The sequence below is a fragment of the Ooceraea biroi genome, chromosome 2, assembly GCF_003672135.1.
Source record: "Ooceraea biroi isolate clonal line C1 chromosome 2, Obir_v5.4, whole genome shotgun sequence".
Classification (NCBI taxonomy): domain Eukaryota; kingdom Metazoa; phylum Arthropoda; class Insecta; order Hymenoptera; family Formicidae; genus Ooceraea; species Ooceraea biroi.
In genome coordinates, this window is record NC_039507.1 from 6,006,104 (window position 1) to 6,024,963 (window position 18,860).

Consider the following 18,860-nt stretch of genomic DNA (forward strand, 5'->3'; position numbering starts at 1 on the left):
GAGAATACGATAAAAGCGAATATAAAAGCGAAATTATATCTCGGTCGTCTCCTACGAGGTAATCTCCCCTCCAAGAATATCGCAACTCTGATGCGGCGAAAGTTTTCATATTTCAGCTTCGGAGAAGTCTCTCTACAATCGAAATAAATTGCGTCCACAAAATGCATTTTCGTCGTGATGTCGGCGATATTGACTGAGAGATATATTCTCGAATACGAAAACTTCTATGCGGTTGTAAATGCATCGCTCGCCAGAAATTACGTTAGAAAGTATGACATAATTTCCCTGTTGGCTTAAACCAGTTACTCAATCTACAGCAACACACATCACACACACATACACACGCGCGCGCGCGCTATATGATTTAAATAAGTTACTCATTTAAAAAGTAGATTGCAATCAGAAAATTTTATTACAGCTGCTCTATATGTTTTGAAAAATTTGATCACAGAAAAGATATTGCACAATTTGCCGAGCATCTCAAAAGTCTGTCACAATTTTAATAATATTTCTAAATAACTTTTGAAAATCATTCTCACAATAATTACTTTATTTAAAATCTTATAATTAGCTTATTGAAGCCTAACATAACGCTTCAATATTTCAATCAATCTTTTAATTGTGAATATTAATTATAAATTAAGATATCTATATTTGAAATTCAACTTGGATGATTTTTACCATGCAATATAAAAGTAAATTGAATCATTTTCATATATTGATGTTAATCTATTTCGGATTTATCTGTGATTACATATGTCTATCATATCGATTGCACATGATTAATTCATAATCAGCAAACAGACGAGAATCATTATTTGCTACGTACATGCATTTAAATTCAGTTTTCTCAAAATTTAATATCAGTTTGAAATTGAACAGCTCAATTGACGGATGCCAGTCAATGTCACTATCGATTACACATAGCAACAGAGAAACGTCCACCAGCATACTAATCGGTTATTCATCTGTCCGTCGATCATTGACGCTTATCGTTCGATCAAATCGTTTTATTTTATACAGCTTTTATAAAGCGATGCGTAACCGCAAAACGCCGGGCATCCTTATAATATTGAAACACGAAGAGCGAAAATAGGAGCGGAAGGAAAGGCATTATGGAATTTAAGGCACGGTACCGCAAGATAGAGGGACATTAAAGCGGCGCGGCCTAAAGCACATAACATGTGTCAGCTTCGCTGTCGTTGGCCATCAACGCGTTTATGAATGAAAGGAATTTTCATCGACGCAAAGAACTGCGACAAGAAATTTTGAAATTAGTAAAATCTCATTTTTGTTTATGCAACGATACTGTGAAATGACATTAAATTATAATATTCTGGATGAGAATAATTATCAACCTGAATAGAAATACCTATAGATTAATTAATACATATCAGCATTTCCATTAAAAGCATATACATTTTCGTCGTTATTAATTAAATTAATTAATTGATTAATTAATTGTAAAATTTATAAGAAAAAAGTACTGTTCTGTCTTTTCTTTCTCTTGAATAATTAATTAATTAATTAATTAATTGTACAGTTTGTAATATAATATTACAACAAACGAGACAGAGAAATTTGTACTCACGTTATTGAACACTCTATGCGGCCATTAGATTTTTAAGATTAAGAAAATTATTTACTCTCAAAAATTCAAGCTTTTACTTTATTATATCAAACAACAAAATTTGACTGGTATTAATACTCCGGTATTAAAGTATTTAAATTTTCTTTCTTTCGCATACAAGTACATCAGTGAATATGCTTTGAAATGAATCGTAATCAGCGGAAGAATGAGAATCAGAAAAAAGATGAATGTGATTCGGTCAAGCGATTGAGCTTTTTTACGAGAGTGATCAATCGAAGTCCATTGCAACGATACTCCACTGCGAACAATACTCTGGAGCGCTGTTTCGTAACGCTGAATTTCGCTCTTTTTCGCACGAACAAAGCCCGGAAAGAGATATCCGCTGCTTACGGCGACCAAAAAACCTCGGACTGTTCGTAACGATCACTAGAGAGTCACACTCTACTACGTCATCTCCTGCGTGAAAAACGTGTCGTAAAACTGCAGTGTGTACCATTCTTTTTCTCTCTCGAACGTGAGATCCGTCCGCTAGAAAACTAGACAAGACGCGAAGAAGGACGAGGGAAAAGTTTACTCGGGTGACGGTTTTCCGCAGGGATCGCGACGGTGGCTTTTCTTTCGAGATCCGCGTGAAATCCTCGCTCTTGAAGTCTAAAGATCTACGGCGTCGTGCTCCTTTATCTCGAAATCAAATCTTCGAAGATAAGGTTCTTCCTACAAGCTCGTGATCTCACGTATTTCGTACAGGACCGGGATATTGTATCGACTCTGAGTAAAATCAAATTGAAGAACCAACCAGTCGTACGAGTAGTTCTCACAATATGAATGCTGTGGAGTTTTAACGATAAAAAAGATATTTCTTTAAGAAAAAGTTACTAAAATCATACATTATATAGCTTTTTACAAAATTACAAAGACCTACGATATATTAACCATGTTTAAAGCCATCCTACACACAAGACAAAATAAAAGTTATTACTTTAGGCATTCCTAAATGTTACATTTAAATGTTACATTCTTAAATGAAAATTCTTTCTTTGTAAATAGAAGAAACTTTTCTCCGCATAAATTTTATTTCTTATTTTTCCAGGAAAATTTGCCATTGCAATTTATATATGCGCGCGCTATATATCACACATTATCACGAATTCTCAGCTTCAAACGATCGTCAAATGTTAGAATCGTGCGAATAACCGCGATTCCATCGACGCAGAAATCGCGCGCAGCGAAAGAAAGCAGCGGTAAACCAACAGTGAAATAAGATCGCAGGACCACCGCGAGACATTTTTCCTCGGAGTTGCCGCGTCACCATGCAACCGCAGTGCGAAGAAGCAGATAAGTGGAAAATCTGCTTCGAGCCGCGCTCCGTGAAATTCATATGCAGGTGACGCCGCGAGATTCCTTCGCTTGCTGCGCGACGTAATGCCTAGAACGTAACGCCCTCGTCCTTCTCTTCGAACGAGAAGTCCTGTAGCCGACAGTGTCCTGTTGCCCTCGTTGTGAGCTTTTCCCACAGCCCTCAGAACTCCGGATCTGAATTTATTCTTATTTAAAATGGAAAAGTTTTCCGAGCGTCGTCGGCAGTGGCGGCGCGGCGCGCTCGAAAACACGTAATTTAGTTTTGTCGGTCTGCGGAGAGATGAACGCGTGGGGATCACGGTTTGCTGAGAATAAGAGAAAGAGGGAAAGAGAGAGGAAAAAGGAGGGAGGAAGTAAGGGGAAGAAAGAAAGAAAGATAGAGAATCCTCTCTCGTGCAGCTTTATGCGAACTGTAGAAAATACGGCGATGAAAAGCATTTGGAGGGAGGAGTTTTTCCTATCCGGCTGTCCTCGATTAGAAGTCGGATTTATTATGCGAGGAATAGTTTAGAGGATGACTTTTAATCTCCACGAGGCTTCTTTGATTTGTAGACATAGGTATATAACGATGGGATTTCTGGGATTTGTGTTAGTTGCGCTGTATGTTAGGCGTATTATATTCGTCTTGCTTTCATCTCATTTCATGTGGATAAATGTATGTGTTGAAACATTATTAGAACGATAAAAATGAAAGAAAAAAAATGTATACGTTGAAATATTATTAGAACGATAAAAATGAAAGAAAAGAACCAAGTGCAAGTTTTGATTATCTCGCATTGAAGGCACATTTTGCAAATTTTTATGCTTTTGAAAGAGTTTATAAAATGAACTATGCGCGATTCACATCCTTTTCGTCTTTCAAATCATTCATCTTTTCAAAAGTCGTTGAATTGCAGACTGCACTGCACGCACGCCTATGTTAAAAAATAAAGCGCGTATACCTATACCTTGAAACTCCATTAAAATGGCGCAAAAATAATATCTCGCAACAACAGTTTAAATGGAGCAACATCATTCTTCCATTAGGTACATTCCCGATTGTAAAGTAATCCCATATTAAATCAGTATTTAAAAATGGCAAAAAATGAACATATAAATATCGATTTTTTTAAGTAACAAATATTAAATCATCGCAATAAAGATGTACTTATAATATAAAAAATAATAAAGCTTTTTATGCATTTATGTTACTTGCAAGAGAAAGTACAAGACAATGTACACGTAGTCGAAAGAAAAAATTTTATTCTAATATTAAAAAAGAAAAACTATCAGCATTTTGATAATCATTATGTATTCACATATTCCTTTGTAGCGCTATCATAAATACCTAGGAAAAAGAAATATCAAAGTATCGATATGTAAATGTAACGTAAAATAGTGTAATGTAAAACGGTAAAACATTTAAAATATACATTTAATTTTTATAATAGATGGAGATTACATAATATCGCTAACATTATGATAAACAACCATCATCATCGATAATCAATATACAGGTGATTTCTCATAACAGGGAGGTAGAAAATCAACGATAATAAAACTGTGAGATAACAATTATATCGATAATAATAATAGGATCGCTATAATTAGAGAATCCAAGAACAGGCCAGGCGAACTCTCTTACACACGATATCCTTCTCACGGCATCGATGCGTTACACGCGCATGTGGACGATGCCAATGTTCTAGCTCGTTAGAGATGACGACGTCGCCCGATCATGACCATAATTTCATATGACTTCAAATTAAGCAGCGATTCGGAACAACGCGCCACTCCGAGAGTCGATCGTCCAGGAGATGCGAACGGAGCGACAGCCGGAGTAACATGGGAATCGAACAGAATATTCCCCATCGTCTTCGTCGCTGTCGTCGTCGTCGTTGTCGTCGTCGTCGTTGTCGTCGTTGTCGTCGTCCTAGATTCTCTTCAACGCGTGCTCGATTACAGTCGCCGTCGCGCTTTCGTCGATGCGTTGAATCCCAATAGCACGAGATTTTAGCGTACATCGCACCCGCGCGATGCTCGCTCGTCGGGAACGTGTTACTCTGAAACGTGTTCTGTATACGACGTCGCTTAAGAGGCCGCTGCAAAAGTAGCCGATCTGAGCGCTAAGTGCTGCTGTATTTCACGCCGGAAGAAATTTCTGGACTCGATGAACAAACACAAAAACTGGAAGCAGCGATTCTTCAAACTTCATCAGTATTGTTTGCGGTTTAGATAACAGTGAAAGAACATAGCTTAAAGGGTAGAACATAATATGTGATCTTCAAGTAACAATATTTGAGTAACAGTCAGCTTAAATAATCTAAAATAGTCGCTAGAAAATTATTAAAAGTATTAAAACATTATTATTGATACATTAACATTGTAAGATCTCTATACTTTGGCATTTATCCCAGAATCAATCCCAATTCCAATCAATCCAGAGATACGCCGTTTGAACAAATCGATTTGACGTGACTATACTTGGATATCTTGATCGAAAATCTGAAAGTTTCAATATAAAACTTTATGCATGCTATCATACCGTTAAACGACACGAACGTAAATACGAAATAAAACTTCCAACGTAAAATTTCTTATTATCCTTCTGAAGATAATCCCTTCGATATGTTGTGTTTCGTGCCTGTGCAGTGAAACATGTTCCAGTAGCAACTGCTCTCAGAAGCAAATCCATTCTTATTCAGTTACTAAGTGCCAAAGCCCAACCAATCCGTATCATGATTGGAATTTTTCTAGATAGAAGGAATTATTGTTAATTTCGTAGAGATACTAATTTTGCTGTCCGTCTTCGTTACACGTTAATTATAATATTCCTTCTTATATTATTAGATAAACGCAATCTCTGAAAATATAAAATCAAAGCAAATAAGGTTTTCTCTTCTAAACTAAATAGGTGTAAATAGGTGATTTTTCAATTTTGTATATTTGCAATCTACGAGATTGGACCTACGGGAACAGCATTTACGTTACGTCATAAATAAAAAGTGCCGCTTAATGAGACAAGCTTGGCGCCGTAAATTCAGGTTGCTCATCTCCACCTAGAAACTTTCTAATCTATCGCAGATGCAATCTTCCTTAATGTTTAACAGAACTGTTAACTACGTGATGTAGTGCTCGCTACAGTTAGAGATGAACGTATCGCGGGTGAGGATTCGCATGCAACTTTAAAAATAAAGTTCTTTCGAGTAGAGGGACATACTCACCTATCATGGATGAGTCACGAGTCCCTCGGGAAATCTTACTGCACGCAGAAACATTGCGCTTTACATACTGATGCCAAGGTATCGGCCACCTGACAAGTTAATCGCGAAAAGGAGAACTATCAATTCGTATAATAGAAAGAAAGATATCAGAGACATTAGCATGCTACAATGCAGATGTTTGTTCACTTATTGAAAATTCGCTTGTTGAAAAGGAAATTTGTTCTTTTCCCCATATATAAAATCTTATACGGTTTTATAATTTTATAGTGTTATTAACACAGTTCTGTGTTTTGATGGCTAGCTTTATCCTGCGTATTACGAAACAAAAATGATTTTCCTTCAGATTACAGTATTTAATGAATTTCATTATTTTTTTACCTGAATATAAAAGTACATGCTGAATATAAAAGTATATGCGAACATTACGACAAACCACGTGCTATTCTCATCGCGGAGACGAGACGAAAACCGGTGCTTCATCCTTTATCGAGCCGGGGGGAATATAAGTCTTCGTTTCCTATGGGATATTATACAAGGGAGATGTTATACATTATGAAAATCTCTATTGCGAGACCGGGAAAATTTTCACGAGGGCAGATGGTTGCGTAGGATGTTTGATACTCAATGTGGCGTTTGAAAAATTAACGTGCAAAAATGTAGGTTAATCGTGCTCCAATTTGTTTCCTTGGTATAACTCGTTGAGTATCTGTAAGACATTGATATCTTTCATACGTTAATAAATAATATTAAGACACATAACTATGTCACGACATGGATTTCAAAATGATTGTATATATAGTATAGTAGAATAGTAAAAGAAGGAAGATCTTTATTAAGATCTGAATGACGAAAGAATTTTTATAATGACTCTCAAAAATACATACTTTCGTCGTTAGCTATCATTTAAATCTTGTGGAATTTAAAAGCAAAGTTTAAGATATGAGGAAAACGATAACCGAATGATGGAAAATTCATCTGACTGGCAGAAACATGAATTAAACTTGAAACTTGACAGATACCACATATAATATTACGCATTTAATAGTTTATTTATTAAATGTCATAATACATATAAGAACATTCTTCTGTATCTTCTTAAGAATAGTTGTGAGGATAATAATCGCACTATAGCGACTTAAATAGAATAAAAGAGTATTATTTCGTTGAAATGCAGAAATATTAATTTGCAAATTAGTTTCTCTACACTCAGACGATGCAGATGTCGGGGAAACTATTTTGAATTACGATTGTTTAATTAATATCAGTATATTAGTATGGGTATTAGTATGCTATATCTATTCGGGAATACGTATTTATGAACATGTTCAGGATCGATATGTGTCCCGGACGGCGTGTCTTCTTACGTGGAAGATTCCCTGCTCCGTACAAGATATGTCGTGGGCATTAATTTAATGCTCTCAAAAGCAATTTGCTGCCTTGTCACGCAAGACGAATGTTGGAGACGACGTAACCTATGTTACTCTCTCGTGCTGCTTCTCCACCTGTTCCTATAGCCATTTCTCCGAAACGGGCTCTACTTCGACCATCCCGTTTGGCCGACTCCGCTTAGTCGCAACCTGATGTTAATAAATTACCAATGTGCTCAGAACTGCGTATTTGCCAACAAGCAGCTACTGAGGGATTTTAGCGTGCGAAGCCGTTTTAAGACCTTTATAGAACCCCAAACTCATTTATTTTTCACAGTGACATCTCATATCATCTTAAGCATGTTAAAGTACATCTATGTCACGGTTTAATAATTACTTGGCTGTGTAAAGACAGAATTTAGCTGTTAAAAATAATTTTGATTTTTGTAAATCTAGTGTTAGAATTCGGAATATTAATGTTTTATCATTTATTTGGTTACACATAAAGTTTCTTACATTTTTATGTAATTATACAAACAACTGTTGAATTAATATAATATTGTATAGATATTCTATTAAATATATATTAAGTTTGATTTTACATTTTTTAATATCTGGATATAATATTTGGAATTTACTTAATTAATCTTACTATCCTTTAATATTCAAGCCTCTATATAACAAGTACACAAGAATGTTACATAGGTAATTTTACATAGGTATTTTTCATAAATTCAAGTCAAAATTTTATTACTGTTTTTATCACTGATTTTATCACTGAACATTCCTAAATGTAAAGTGTCCTAGATTATACAGTTTAGGTACATACTTGCCATCCCTACCTAATGGAAAATGCGTGCTAAGGGTCGTCAAGAAAGTAGGTTCTACTGTCAGAAACGAGCACTAAGAAGGCCAACGTAAGCGCGCATGTTTCGTAATTAAGCTGTGGTAAGCGGATTGCCATTTCGTGAAAGTCAAGCGCGGGTTATTTCTGGGCACGGAACTTGGCGACATTATTATGTATATTATTATATTTTAAGTGACATTTTGATAACCACCACTTCTAGACTTCTAGAAATGAATTAATTAGTCCGTAATTATAACAACGTAATTATAACAACGCAATGCGATTCACAATGTTAAACGTGAAACAATAAATGTTAGCGTAACACATCGAGATACATTCTGTTTTTAAGAAATCATTAAAATAATCTCTAGAATATTATATATATCTCCTTAAAATAGTATTATATAAAATTGTGAAGATTATTCTGTTTTTGCAAAATCCACTAAGATGAAACATGTGAATTTACTACATCTATTGACTCATGCAGGATATAAATATCGCTGTCAAATCCAATCTCTGTATAATTTACATTCCTTGTCCGAAACTGCCGTGCTTCCACCATTTATCACAGTATAATATATTCTACTTTCGTAAACATACGCGAAGAGTTAAAGGAGCTTATGGATATGCGTTCCATAAAATTCCAAGAAGAACAAAAATTGTAAAAGATCGATTTTCTATCAAACTTGTGCTTGTATTGTTTCACAATCATACGTGTCTTTGTCTATTAAAACAAAAAAAAACAATATTAATAAGTGAATCAAACGTTCAATATTTAAAATATCAAACTTACATGTAAGTGATGAATTGTTTTATTGAAAAATAAATAACATTAAAATTTCGATCTCTGCGAACAGGCAAAATCAAATAAGTGGACAGTGATTTGATAAACAAGAACGTGTTTTGCGTAAAGTAATTTACGCTCTGCCTTAAATCCAGTTATCTCACCGCCGTGACAGGGTTTATAAATGTATAACGAGAGATTGGAAATATTCCTTTCTCCCGGTAAACGACAAAACGACAAAAAACTACAAAATAGCGCAAAGTTTATTATAGCCTTGCAAACGTTACGCAAATATATATTGTCAATGAACATGTCAAAATTAATTAAATTTGTCTATCGTCCTTTTTTTAAAAATAGTCTACATACCCAAAAATCTCATTTTTTCCATTTTGTTATGGAGTATATTTTAGTATAGCATCATATTTTTAAAATACATCTATAACTTATTTTGCCAACCTACTCTTTTTTCGAATAACTCCACGTTATTCGAAATGTTACAGATTTGTAACATTATTCATCTGCTATTAATACAGTGTCTAAAACTGATCGCAAAATATAACTTACGTCGCACTCGTAAATACAAGTCACAGTTTAATGCTCGAGAAGTCGAGGAAATTCATACGTTCTTCGAATACGTCGATATTGTTACTTTCGAAAGAAACGAGTATTCAGAGATGTCTGCAGCGCGGCAAAGATGGTCCTTGGCTGTAAAATCCGGGACGATGTACTCGTAAATAAAGGAAACATCAGATCTGCGCGCAACTAGAATTCGTCTATATCGAAGCTCTGGCTGCTCCGAGAATCACCGATGACGCAAATGCGAGTGGATGTGTTTTACGCGCTAGGACGTGAAAACAAAAAGTCAGATTCACGATACTTCGCGAACTCACCATCTCTTAAAAGTACCACGTTTTCTTTAAAATTATATGCTCGACGCCCGTGCAAGAGATTGAGAGATTGAGATCGATCGAAACTTTCTTTACCCAAAAATGTCGCCTGCTTTTTAACGTAAAGAAACTTCGACATCAACGAGATTTATGAGACTGACAAATCATCTCATCATGATTATAAAAAACCGCAATTTTTTACGAATTCTTGCATCATCTATGCATGTTTAACAAATATTTTTATCAAAATTGGAAGATTGATTATAATTTTTATTACAATATTGAGTAATAAATTCATAACGCAAAAATAATTAAATTACTTTTAATTTATTATAATAAGTAAACTGGATTAAGAGTGCAGCTAGGTGTGCGTGCTTATTATTATATAAAATATTAAATACAGTTGTAGTACACAAATTTCGATCTATACGTTAGACCATCTTCAATGTGATGAAAACGAAAGGTAACAAATGAAGTCACATCAAGGGATTGACGGTTAATCGACCTGTATGAGTTCACAAACATGTCACAAATTAATCAGATGGTCGCTTTTGTTCCGCGAGTGTTACAATAAAAATTTTTAAATATGAATTTACAAAAATGAAGAAAAGAATAAACAAACTCGTATTACAATAAATGACCAGATATAGAAAGTAAAAAAATATATATGGGTGTAAATAGATAATCGCTGTCACTATAACGTACCGCAATACCTCGGATCCAACAACATCTCATACACTATGCAAGCCGCAAACAGTCAAAAGAACCATAATACATACATATGTAGTCGCTCATCGTCCTATATTATAAAAATAATAAAATCACAGTACATCTAGTCAAATTGATAAACGACAAAACGTCACGTTAAAATAATAACAAAATATAAGTATAAAAATAATTAAAGTGTATAACAACAATGTATAATATTAACAGTATATAAAAACAATAGTCAAATATAAAAATAAGAATAAATAATAAAATAATAAATTAATAAATACAGTATATAACAAAACGACATACCGTGATAACAAACTGATCACATTAAATAAATGGAAATAGATCCTCGCTCTTCGCATATTACTAAGAGACTGAAAGCGGCGATACACAGTGAAGAGAATAGAATAGTCGCATACACAATACACGTTTGTGTACTACAACTGTATTTAATATTTTATATAATAATAAGCACGAACACCTAGCTGCGCTCTTAATCCAGTTTACTTATTATAGTTAACTTTTTGGAGCTTTAAGTGGTTTTTGTTTTTTAATTTATTATTACACAAGAATATAATAATAAATGTAATAAATGTAAAGAATATAATAATAATTTTCTTTGTGTGAACATGTATAAAGAGTGTTATTCTGTTGAAAATATGAGCCACGAAACTCACAACAGATGGACGGCTGAAAAGAGCCATGAAAGTAATATACGTCGATCTAACTCACCTGTCGGAATCAATACAATGTATAATATAATCTAAGTGCTCCTTTGTTGCATTACATCATGATGTAACGCGCTCGTAAGTACTTATATGCTTAATATAAACAATGACAGTGATAATTTTTAATTACCAACGAATAATTTTTTCTTATTCTGTGTTTTTATTAATTTGATCAAATATTACACAATTCCAAGAGGTTTTATACGAAATAAAATTCTCGCAACTTTATACAGCAATAACTATTTATAAATTTAATTTTTCTAATAAAAATTATATTTAATATTTTAATAAAATTGAGATTATTGTTGTCGAATTGCAATTAGAAGATAAGTAAAGAACTAAATTTTATCGATTTGAAAAGTCACGCTAAAGTTACGTTTGTAAAAAGTTATCAAAGTCCAATTATTGGAAAAAGTGATACTTCTAGATAGATGTATTTTAACAAGAAATGCATAGTTTTGAAGAACGCGTAGGGAAAACAAAAAATTGAAATCTGCGATTATCATAATTCGCTTCTCTTCGATCGTGTTGTATCATCAGAATCGCGCGTTCTCAACACAAAACATTAATAAACTTACCGAATTGTCTATTACAATATTTGATTCAGCTTTTACTACCATGTGCTGTAAAACAGTTTATGCCGCAAGCGAACAGAATCTACGCGAAATGCTTTATCCAAGCGTGAACTTCATACTTTGTCGACCCACATTTACTTTAGCTCGTTTGCTCTTTCCAGCCGCGCACCAGCAAACTACAAATTCAGGACTTGCGCCGATATGTTTACAGTTCGCCGTTTCTACTTTATCATAAATGGAATCGCGCCGAGAGAGCGCCGGTTGACCCGCACACGAGCGAACGCACACCACAGTTACGCCAGTTACACTGGTTCCCGATGCGCACTCGCGCGCGCGCGCATGGGAGAGCAAGAGATTAAATTAATCTTCTTACCTCCGTTGGGCCTGGTAATGACAAGAACAATTATTGGTTTTAACGGGCGGCTGGTCTAAATAGCCTGGGCGTAGGAAGAGAAGAGCTAAAAGAAAACTTTCCGCCATCGTGTCGTACTGTGGCGAGCGCAAACAAGTTTTGTGCACCATTGTGCTCCCGAACTTCCCTCGACACGAACTTACGTACTTTAAAATCGAATCGCTATTACGTTCTTCCTGTTTTTTTCCCGCCAAAGATCCCTAATGAAGCGCGGAGGACCGCGGTTAAAAACCTGAGAACTCGAGGCGGAAAAGTGGCCTGCTTGCGAGTAATCCTCTTAGTAAAACTCCTCAAAGTACCGCGTTGCGCGATTTAATTGAAAAAATGTAGCAAGCAGTAAATCCCGCGGACCTGTCCCGGTCAGACGAAGTGGCGCGACTATTAGTCTTGACAATGAAATATAGCTTTATTGGCTGGTTCATAAATTTCGTCCATTTTTCGATAGGCTTGAAGAAGATTGCCTCCTCGACCGCGCCTTTTATTCGTTTAATATTATGGAAACTATATCAGTAATCTAGTAATCTTCTTATTTACGGATTGCCAGTTTCTTGCTTCTTAAGGTTCTTGCAAAATGAGTTTTAATATCTGTTTGCATTTGGTAAATCTAATTTAAATTTTCTTCATTTTTTGACGTGAAATGATTAAGTTCGCTACATTTTCGCTTAAAACACTTGATTTAATATTTACTTACTGAATATTTATTTGATTTCCCTATTCTATAATATAGAATCTATATCATACTTTGTGTGCGTATATATTTTATTGTTTATCCTTTATCTGAATCTTTTATTCTACATATTATATATTCTACATAATATATAGATCACAGGACATAACAATTCTGTTCAAAATCATATATAGGCAACTGTTTTTTGAATATTCATTATTTAAAAAAATAGACACGATTTATTTGAACGATTGGGTAAGAGAGACAGAAAATATGTTTTTATTGCTCGCGTTCCTTTGAAAAAATCAACAAACAAGTTTGTCAAAATCGTTAAACCTCCAATAGCTACTAGTTAAAAATTGTTTGTGTCTCTATACTTTTGTTGAAAATTCCGAAAATTCCGGCTTATATTTGGTGAGTTATTTCATGAATCACGTTTCGTGATTTGTACAACGCACCATCAGAATCATAAAACTTCGTCGGCATTCAGCACACGTGATACACTTTACAATCACGATTGACAAAAAAATTAATTGACTGCATATTACGCGCGTCCGAATCTATATAGTTTACTTTGAACTTTATGAGAGTCGAATAAAGATATAAGACTATGGCGTCGAACGTGTCAGACGAATCGACGAAAACACTACTCTCCAACATGGCGGATAATTTTTTTCTCGGAGCAATCTGTGCGATATGAGTTGCGATTGTTATCGATTTACAAACAGCAGTGTCCCCGGATATGCACCGAACCTGTCCCATAAATACCGCATAGGGTATAGCTTCCCGGTATATCGGCCATAAATACGCATTTTATGTGTCATGGGATTGGAAATGAAAAACAGTTGTCAAGAGCTCATGGGATTATTCGCAAAAGGGACCGACGGTCACAAAAGGGTTCTCACTGCGCACTGTCCTTCAGTCATGATTTTGCTAACACTATGTATATTGTCCATGACAAAATTTTCTAAAACACATGAATACAAGTTTTAATAATTCTTATAATGGTTAACTAAAAGTAAGTTGAAAACTTAAAGTCATTTATTTAAAAAGATTGCATATTATTTCTAAATCTGTGTGTGCTAAAATTACTCGAATAATTACTTTATTAATGTTTTTCATTTCATTCATGATATTGTCATTTTGGTTATTTGTCATAAAGAAGGCTATATTATTATATACATTAATATTTATACTTAAAAGTAACCTTTTAACAGTTTTTTAACATTTGTGTTCACATTTTATATCATATCAAAGTGACGTTTATTTTTTGATATTATCTGATTAGCTTAATTGCATTCGCACACTTCCACTTCTATTGAAATATCACCGCGACACATCATATTGGAAATTATGTCACAACTCTAATTGATAAAATAAATTACGTTTACTTTTCGATATTCTAGTTATGCAAAAACCGTGTGCATATCCTATACATTTAAAATTTGTTGCTTCTCGAATAATTCCTGCAAAATTAATTATTACATTGTTAAGAAAAGAAAGCGCAATTTATAGACAACATAGAAAGTATATTTTGTTCCTATAATATAAAATTCAGAATTTAGGAGTATAAAAAAACTTAAATTTTAAACAAAATCAAGATAATTCTGCTATGAATCTAATGAATAATGACAATCATCATATATACAGACATACATACATTAAATTTACGCTTCCTCACTCTTCAATGAACAAACTTTATTTCATGGATTCAACTCACGACACAATTTCGTGCTTTATAAATGTCAACGGTGTTTTTCATTCTTTGCAGCACAAATGGCAAAGTAGTATAAAACTTACATTTCAATTTACGTCCGAGAAAGAGCGTAGTTCTCAAAATATCCAAGAGCTTACGGCGTGAGGTCTCATAAATCTCGCGTGGCGAGAATTGACCTGATGTTGGGTGGCTCAAAGAAAATGAGTAAAGCCTCTCGAGCGCCGAGACGGCACGTGTCGAATTATTCATCCATCGCGTCGGACCCCAGTAGTACCTATGAGAAAAGCAGTACCTTTATCATTTCACGCGAATCGACAAACGCGCGCCATATAAAGACTATTGTAAGCTAACAGTAAAAATCATAAACAAGAGAAACGGTTAAGCAGATGAAATGTTTCGTAACTCGTTACTTTTCTATAATTTCTTGTCCCTTTAAAGTAAAATTGAACGGGATTTTAGTCGTGTATGAATAACGACAGTAGATAATATGAACGAAGGAAAATAGATAATGGATGTTATTTTTTAATTTTATTAATCCACATTTAATAACCGTGATCAGCAGATATGCATATATAATTTTGTTTAAATATATTCGGCGAATAGAAAAAGTAAATAAACTACAGTATAAACTAAATTTACTTATGGACGCGTTTATATTAGCACTCGCGAATATTTTCCTGACGAAAAAAAGCGTTGAAATGTCCATCATTGCGAGAAACGCGCGCAATGCGATGTTTTCAACGACGACTTTAGAAACGTGAAACAACTCGACTTTATCTGGGATATATTCAACTATCCACTTCTTCGGTCTTAGCGATCAAGCAAAAAGATCGTGCTTTCCGAGTTACCGCAGATTTTGTGCACAACAATGCGAGTTTCGGAATATTTCACCACGTTAGAACAAGAACTTGTTACGAAGTGAAAAGCCGGTTTTAGGGGGAACGAAATACGGTATATCGACTATAACGTTACGCGCCAAATTGGTTAAGGTACGTAAGGTACGTAAGGATCCGGCGGTATGTGTAATTTCGCACGAGCTACTTAACCGAGAGAGAGAAAGATGGAAGTTCGTATCTGAAAATTCCACGTTACACCTGTTCACTCACATGAAATCGCAAATTCCTCTTAATAATGCGCATTATTCTGTTATTACATTGACATCCAAACATAAGCGTATAACGTATAAGCGTATAACCGTATGTCCACGTTCCCTGTTCCGCAATAGAACTTTTACATGTTTTTTAACCCTTTCAAATTTATTAGAACACAATGTATCGAAAGAAGTTCTCTCACCCCTAAATTCCTAATGGGGCATATTTGCTCCCAAAAACCTAATAAAACCTATATGTCCAACATTTCAAATCTTTCTTCAGAAAAAAATAAATATAGAAACTATATTTTATCTTACTAGTACCGACAAATACTCAACAATTTTAATATAAGTGCTCTGACTAGACTCCGATTTCAAAAGATTAATATACTAATACATTAATGATACAAAAGGTATCATGAAACCATTGCTGATGCAATGATTGAGCAGATATAACATCTAATTAATTTACAAGCCAGATTTACGTAGAAACTAATATTACGATAGGAGATACGAATTCTATGTGTAGGTACATTTAGATATTACATTACGAACATGTATAAGAGAATAATAAGACATTAATTGCTTACATCAAAAGCGTATTTCGCAAAACGCGTTAGCATACCCGCGTTACAAACAATCGTTCTAGAACTCGAAACGTACAGCAGCGAATCGGAGTAGTACTGCGGTATCGTCGAGGATATTCGCCAGTAGTCGATGAAACGAACTCGGTGATGTCCTGTCTTCCACTCTCACATTCTCAACCTATACGTTGCCACAGTATAGTACAGTTACTGTTATGGCAAAGCAGGGGCTGGGCACTTCGCACTAACTCGTTCGTGGGGCATGCTACCCTATTGCAACCGTTTCTTCCGTCCTGGGAGCTTGTACATTCGCAGAAATGGCCTCCGCGGAGGCAGTCAAAGTCCACCGAATGTATTTAGGGTGAAGCTAAATCTGATTCTACGTCGTGTAATATCCATTACCACTCGTTTCGTTCGTGAACACGCGAGACAAGCTTGAGTGGGGAAAGGTGTCTTTCAATACCTAAGGAAATACGAATGCAAGCACCCGCATTAAAGAAAATGTTTCTTGAAAATTATTTACATCCCATCTCAGATGTGAAAAAGATTAATTAAGATTAATTAAAATTAATTATTATTCTAGTTTTATAATCTTGTATTCGAGACTAATAGTAACTATCCACAAAATTCAGTTTTGAGACAACATTAAAGATATATTCTTTACATCACGTAATTATTTATGTAGATTTATATTCAAAACATGAGTCAATATTTAAAAAGATGCAATGAAAAAAGATACATATTAAATATGTTATAAATAATTATTATTTGCTAGACTCCTTGTGCTTTTATCGCAATCACTTAAATAAAACTTCTTCAGTCTTCTTATAGTCACTGCTGCAGACAAAATTCAAAACTAAAAGCGAAATCAATATCTCCGTTGAATCAGCAAGATTGTAGTCACAATTGCACTAAAAAGTTACTCACAGATGTCGGAAAATTGCTAGCTGTATCAACCAAGCAATCGTAAAAGCTTACAATGCAATAAAGTATCGTGATCTACTGCAGAACAGAAATCTGAAGAAATGTTCAGGGGTTGAAGTTTCGAGGAATACTATCGTTATCAACGAACTGTACCGCGGAAACTTCGTGAATCCCGAAAAACGATCAGTTTCAAACTACTCTTGAAGTCTTATGCGACGAAAGTACGCTCTTCCGAGTGTTCCTCGAAAGTACGCTCTTGAAATCGTTTATATCCAACAAGATTTTCGAACGTACGTCGGATCAAAACACATTAGTGGCATATGTACATACGTTGCAACTCATATTATCCGATATACCGAACATTACTTGTAATAATTTCTTCGATATCCTCAGTGTTAGGAGAATATCGTGGATTGCAATAACGTAATAAAATAATTGTGGAGATTTGTTCTGCGCGACCGCACAATTTATTATATTCAGAAAGCTGAGAAAGCTCTTAGAAAGATTGGAGCGCCTATTTTACGGAAATCGCGCTCACGAGATAGCTTCAAGCTCAATCGAAGATAAATCACATATAATCTAAAAATCGATTCAATTATTATAACGTTATGTTCGTATCTGAATCCCGAACTGTCGGAGAATACTTGCTACCCAGATATTTTTCACGTAAAACCTGTCTATTTCTCTTTCTTCTTCTCTTCCATCAAAATGCTTTCAATCAAACGCTTGTTGGATAGTAAATGTTGCATATCCAATCATTTCTCTTGATCAATAAATCTTGTTCAGTGCGTAAGCCGTAGAGAGAAGTATGCGACTTTTCGCCAGAAAAAAAAAAGAAAATGAGGAAAGCCGGAGATCAGCGTTAGCAGCAAATTTCGATAAAACGGAACGCGCAGATCTCGGCGTAATGGAAAAAGTCGACAGAGGCAATAACGAATATATTATGAGAGAGATTCCGTCGCGGAGTTATACCGTAATAAGTGCCAGTAACTTTTTACTGTTATAGCTTGCAAGCTCTCCGCGGATATAGTCCTCGCGGCGATCGCGCGGTGCTCGCTCCTTCAAATCTCTGTACTCTGAAAATAAGTCGAAACAATTTGATTTGCGCATTTGTGTAATATCCGCTTCGTGGCCAGTATACGGACGCAATCGTGTTCGGATAGCGAGTACATCGTTTCGGCGTGTCGGATGGGCCCGACGAAATATATTGCGCTTTCGGGACGAGGTCAGCTGCGACTGTAATTTCGGTACAACATTTATCTCGCGGCAGTGCCGTGGCTGAGATCTTTATTGAGTTGAATTCGAATATATATGTTTAAACGAGGAAGTAAACCACGCAAAAACTGTTCGTTGCACGCCAGCACACTCATCTGATCGGATTTTTTTTCACACAACGCGTAATTGGCTGGTA

The 18,860-nt window shown here is 35.1% G+C and overlaps 1 protein-coding gene across 3 annotated transcripts in view; it reads right to left on the reverse strand.

The window, feature by feature from the left end:
• LOC105275393 overlaps positions 1-18,860 on the reverse strand; it is a 232,522-nt gene that overhangs the window by 184,655 nt on the left and 29,007 nt on the right. Inside the window, exon 2 of one of the 3 annotated variants that reach the window (XM_026967788.1) lies at positions 14,935-15,125. The exons of 1 other annotated variant lie outside the window; for it this stretch is intronic. The gene's annotated coding sequence lies outside the window, so the exon portion shown is untranslated. Of the gene's footprint in view, positions 1-6,153; positions 8,028-14,934; positions 15,126-18,860 lie in introns of those variants that run through there. One more of the 3 variants, XM_026967790.1, reaches the window with a different exon arrangement.